This window comes from Canis lupus, chromosome X (assembly GCF_011100685.1).
Source record: "Canis lupus familiaris isolate Mischka breed German Shepherd chromosome X, alternate assembly UU_Cfam_GSD_1.0, whole genome shotgun sequence".
NCBI classification, from domain to species: Eukaryota; Metazoa; Chordata; class Mammalia; order Carnivora; family Canidae; genus Canis; species Canis lupus.
The window spans coordinates 82,995,266-83,001,646 of NC_049260.1; positions in this window are offsets into that span (position 1 = coordinate 82,995,266).

A 6,381-nucleotide genomic window follows, 5' to 3' on the forward strand; every position below is an offset into this window, starting at 1 on the left:
GACACTAAGGAAGTACAGTATGATAAGAGAAGAGATCCAAAGGTGAAACCTTGGACATGCAAAACTTTTTAAGAAAGCAAGAGGAGGAAGACCCAGCAAAAGTGATTTTAAAACTCAATCACAGGGGCACCTCGGTGGCTCAGTTAAGCATTTGACTCTTGATTTCAGCTCAGGTCATGATCTCAGGGGTCATGAGACTGAGCCCAGCATTGGGCTCCACGCTGGGCATGGAGTATGCTTAAGATTCTCTCTCTCTTTCTCTCTCTCTCTGCCCCTCCTCCACCTGCTTGTGTACACACACACACACACACACTCTCTCTCTCTCTCTCAAAACAAAAAAGCAAAACAAAACAAAATCAATCACAAAAGGTGGAGGGAAATGACCCAAATAGTCTCTACTATATACTTTATATCCTTTGTCTCTAAGTTGTACCAGCTCCTAGCAAAGTAGATATTATCAACCCCTTTTTAGAGATTAAAACAACAACAACAATAACAACAACTGTGGCTCCACCACTCAAAAAAAGTTACATAGTGGCTGGGTCAGGGTCCAAATCCACATTGGCTTTGATTCAAAATCTCTGCCCTCTCAAGAAAGCCCATCGCAAAAGAGCCAAGAACGAGGAGGACTAAAAATATGCTCCTGTATTTGGTGAGAAAGAGGATGTTAGTAACCATCCTGAGTTCAGTTAAACACAGAAATAAAATTGGAAGCCAAATTGCATGTGGGTTAAAACAGAAAAAGCAACAGGACTCTTTTATGAAATTTGAGAGGGGAGAGGGATGAAGCTATTGCTTGAGTATGTAGTAGGGTTAAAGGAAGCTATTTTACGGTAAGGGATGCCTGTGCATACTCGTCTCCAGGAGAGCAAGAGCCAGATGAAAGGAAGGGTTTTAAAATGCATGTGAGAAAGGGGATCAGGAGGGGAAGAGATGGGAATAAAAAGCACAGGTAGAGAGAGTTCAGCCTTAGCAAAAAGAGAGAAATAAGTTTTTCTTAAGGATAGAATATAGCAAAAGAGAGGAGGAAGTCAAAGGTTTTGAAACAGAGAGGCACCTGAATGGCTCAGTGGTTGTGTCTGCCTTTGGCTCAGGTCGTGATCTCAGGGTCCTGGAATCAAGTCCCACCACAGGTTCCCTGAAGGGAGCCTGCTTCTCTTTCTGCCTATGTCTCTGCCTCTCACTCTGTGTCTCTTATGAATAAATCCATCAAATCTTTAAAAAAAAAAAAGATTTTGAAATTGAAACTATGGGAGTCTCACGGAATCTCTCTACACTCTTGGTGAGAAGTCCAGCCAGGACTTAAGGAAGTTGGAAGGAACAGAGGACGCATACCAGAAGGGCCTATAATGTTCCAAGCTCCTTCTACATGCTTTCTCTTTAAATCCATAGAACCTTATTTATTAAGCATTTTATATAGGAGGTAATCACAATGAAGGTGAACAGCAGGCAGTAGAGGACAAGAAGTGTATGGATAAATCTCTCCATCTCTCACCATTCCCTTTCTGGATCACATTTCCTGTTAATGGTTCACTGTGTTCTGGCCCCCGTGCATCTTCCCTGGGGCCTTAAAAAATGCCAGGCATGTTCCCACCACAAGACCTTGGCACTATCTATTGTGTGCACTACAAAGCTCTTCCCCTTGCCCCCTGAAATCTGCATTATTTACTCCCTCATATCCTTCAAGTTGGGCTCAAATGTCACCTTCTTTGAAAGGGCAAATCAGTGCACCTAGGTGGCTCAGTGTTTGAGCGTTTGCCTTTGGCTCAGGTCATGATCCTGGGGTCCTGGAATGGAATCCCGCATCAGGTTCCCGCGGGGAGCCTGCTTGTTCCTCTGCCTATGTCTCTGCCTCTCTCTCTCTCTCTGTCTCTCATGAAGAAATAAATAAAATATTTAAAAAAGAAAAGAAAGGGCAAATCAGACTACCTTGCCTAAAATTGTCATTTTTGACACCCACCCCAACACTGGACCACATTCACTCCCAATCTCTATTACTTTGTTTTACTTCATCGCCTTGATAGAATATAAAATATCATTTACGCATTCATTGTTTCCTGCTGGTTATCTGTGTGTCCCCCCCCCCATTAGAATAAGAGCTCCTGGGCAGTACTTTTTAGACTTTAGTTCACTGATATATCCCTCATGCCAAGAACAAACAGTATCTGACACGTGAATATCCATCACCAAATATTTGTTGTGTGAATGAATGAATAACTGAATGATTTTGAGGTTAGTGAGAGAGACCAAAATTCAGAGTTGGGGGAAATCATGGAAGTCGAAGAGCTATGAGGGGTAAGAAATCCTAAAGGTTTGGCCTTTTGTGAGGAGGTTGAGTGAGCAGTGAGGAAGATCACTGGGAGTAAAGAAGCCAGGGTCACTGTGGTGTCAGGGTGTTTACAGGGGCACCAGGGAAATAGTCTGAGAATTACCTGTGGAATTTTATGTCCTAAAATGGCCGAACTCACCAAAGAAGACTAGTATCTTCCTTACTGTCACCCTTACAAGGCTTTTTCCTTGGTTTCTCTCTCCAACTCTTCCTTGACACCTAATAGGGCGCTGGGCACATCTCTAAAAGGTGTTTTGATTTAATCATGGGTAGACATCCCTGGGGGAAAACAAAGAAGGCTATGGATGGAGAAGAAAAGACAGGATTAAGATGGAAATAACTGGCTGAAGATTGAAGAGATTTTGCTTTAAAATCAGAGAGAAAGTGACATGTGGGTGGCTCAGTGGTTGAGGGTCTGCTTTCAACTCAGGGCAAGATTCCAGGGTCCTGGGATCAAGTCCTGGATCGGGCTTCCTGTGGGGAGCCTGCTTCTCTTAATGCCTATGTCTCTGCCTCTGTGTGTGTGTGTGCGTCTTATGAATAAAAAAATAAAATCTTTTTAAAAATAAAATAAAATTAGAAAATAAAGGAGGAGGAGGAGGAGGAGGAGGAGGAGGAGGAAGGAAAGAGAAGGAAGAGTGATGCCTATTGACCTAAACACACATCCAGGCATTATCATGCCTTTATCCACACAGACACATAGCCAGACTCCTTTATGCATGCTACTATACATACAGTCCTTTTAAGTCCTTCTCCCTTGTATAAGTGCTCAATAATAGACAGCCATGGATGTGTGCACAAACACACAAATACACACATCTACATGGCCCTGCTCCAAAATTAATTCATCTCCACTTCCCTCTCCTGTTTAGCATCTGCAATGGAAAGAGCTCACAATCTTTGTAAAGGAATGCCTATTAAGTAGATAGGGACCAGAGAAAGCATTTATTGTACATTATTGTTAGCAATTTTGGGTAACCAGACCCACAAATCACTGTTATAATGGACCATCTGCAGTGACATGGAAATCAGAGCTATAAAGAACTTTTGTAATAGGATTTTACCTGTAGCCACGGAAAGAGGTCTCCAAATACATTTAGCGTACAAATAAGGGAACTAGCCTATTTAAGAATGAGGACCTTAACAGCTGCATAATAATGCTAATTATACATGATTCTTATCTCTTTGTTAAAGCACTTATATTACTCTCTTAGATTCTGTTCCAGTTAGCAGTATTACTGGATGTACTCGAAAGTAATACAATTATTCTTTCAAAATGTTCTATTACTTCAATTTTTCATTAATTCAGACTGCCCTTAGCTCCACCCTTTCTCCCACCCCTCACCTCCTCTTGACAATCGGAGGAAATTAGGGCAGTCTCGGTGTATGTACAGACTTAAGGTTTTTAGCCTTTTCTGCCTTGTCCTAGAAAGAAGTCAGGAGGAGAGCAGAACATCAACCCTGAGGTCCTGGAGGGGAGAAATCTGGGAGATCCAAGCAAATGGATCAGAAGGAAGAAAAACAGGAGGGGAATTAAGACAGAAGGGAGGCAAGTGGGAGAGAGGGGTACAGAGAAGGGGAGGGTGGAGAACAGGACACTAGAATGGAGAGCTGCAGGGAGAAATAAGCTGAGAGCTGGAAAAGTGTTGAGGACCTAAAGCAGAGCGAAGCAGGGGAGCAGGCAACCAAAAAGGGAGCAGGGGAGAGGAAAGCAGGAAAATCCTATAGGAGAGGTGAGGAAAAGGGTGGCAGAAGGAGAGGTTTGGGGGCATCTGGGTGACTCAGAGGTTTAGCATCTGCCTTCCGCTCAGGTCATGATCCCAGGGTCCTGGGATCCAGGCCTGCATCAGGATCCCCACAGGGAGCCTGTTTCTCCCTCTGCCTATGTCTCTGCCTCGCTTTCTGTGTCTCTCAAGAATAAATAAATTTTAAAAAGAACAAACATTATATGTTCTCATTCATTTGGGGAATATAAATAATAGTGAAAGGGAATATAAGGGAAGGGAGAAGAAATGTGTGGGAAATATCAGAAAGGGAGACAGAACGTAAAGACTGCTAACTCTGGGAAACGAACTAGGGGTGGTAGAAGGGGAGGAGGGCGGGGGGTGGGAGTGAATGGGTGACGGGCACTGGGGGTTATTCTGTATGTTAGTAAATTGAACACCAATAAAAAATAAATTAAAAAAAAAAAAAAGCAAAAACAAAAAAAAAAAAAGAGAGGTTTGGGAAGGCAGGAATGAAAGCATTCAAAGCCCGTCTGCTGGCTAGATCCTACATGCCTCTAGGGATTTCACACACACACACACACACACACACACACACACACACAATTTTACTCAAATGGTTCGGTTTGGTTAAAATGTAGGTAGATGAAAGAGAAATTGTGCCTCCCTCACCATTTGGTCCTAGATCAACTGTGCACATAAATACAGCATACAAACACTGTCCCACCTCTTCTTGGGCTGGAGACAGTCTGTGATCACTACACTACTTTGAGCCAACTTCAAACCGTGGCATAGTTGCCTGTGACCATATATACTCCACTTTCATCTCCCAAAATTACCGCAACTGCCAAGGCACGACCTCGCTAATTGATTTGTTTTCTCTTCACTTTTCTCACACAAACCTACCCCCCTGCAACCTTCCCTCCAAATTCTTTCCAAGCACTGGATCCTCTGAAGTAGGCAGATGACACTCCATCCTCTGCCCCGGCCCCACAACAGAAGCAGCTGCTGTATAGGCAGCTTGTGGGTGTGTCAGGGCCCAGCTATGGAGCTGCTAGAAAATGTGCCATATCCTGGGGTCCATGTAGAGGTGACTGAACAAGGTAGCAAGCTGAAATTTCTCTTTCCTGGCCCGAAGTGGGGCACCTATTCACCCCGCTAATATTTCCCTCTTTTCCGGAGGCTCCTAAAGGGAGATCTGGCTCTGTAAGCTCACAGTCTCCTCTGCCTAAGGCCTTGGGACAAGCTGTCAAGAGCTGGGGCGGACTGCCTTGTATTTACTAAGTGCTCCTCCTGAAAATGAAAATGTGAGCCAGTATATACTCCAGAGCTCTCAATACTCGTCCACCTCCAGGTAAAATATTTTCTCACTCAACACCATGATACCCTTCCCCAGAAGGTGGAGGGTAGGCACATCTTTTTGTTCTCTCTTTGACCTACTGTACTAATTTCATTGTCTTACAGCCTGACTGCTGGGCCCCAAATCCTCTTCACCATTTGCCCCAAAAAGGTCTGGTAGTTGGGGCGCCTGGGCGGCTCAGTGGTTGAACATCTATCTACCTTTGGCTCAGGGTGTGATCCTGGGGTCCTGGGATCGGGTCCCACATCAAGCTCCTTGCGAGGAGTCTGCTTCTCCTTCTGCCTATGTCTCTGCCTCTCCCTCTCTCTGTGTCTCTCATGAATAAATAAATAAAATCTTTTTTAAAAAAAGGTCCAGTAGTCCTGATACAACTAGGCTCACTAACAAACAGTTGGTCAGGAAGGAAGTAGGGATAGGGGTATGAGATGAGTACCTCCCTCCCTCCCCACATGCCAACACAGGCCCTCACTATATTCATTTCTGGAATCTCTGCAATCTTCCAAACAGGTGCAGGGAAAATAAGGAAGTACAGAGTAGCATAAATCAGGTAACTGAATCACTCCCAGACTTGGTTCCCAAGATGAAGCAGGCTGCCCCATGCCAACCACTCTGGACTCCGTGGGTGACAACTTTCCCTGGCCTTTGTGCACCAGAGATAGAGGGGTCTGCCAAACTACATGCAATAGAGGTTTCCAGCTGCTTTGCCCCAATACCTCTGTCCTCAGGACTCCATCTTCCTAGGGAGTTCCCTAAACCTTCCTCTCTAGTTTCCTTGAATGCCAGTAAAGGTGTCCTAGGTTGGGCTCTTTCAGAGCCTGAGAGCCCTTATCCCAGATCCCCGACAGCTAGGCAAGGGAGCCAAAGACTTCATTCAATAGAGCATCTCCAGCTGCAGGTTCAGTGAAAGGGGTGGGGAAGGAGAAATTCTTACAGATGGATGAGGACATGAAATCTGTGAAATCCGAGAT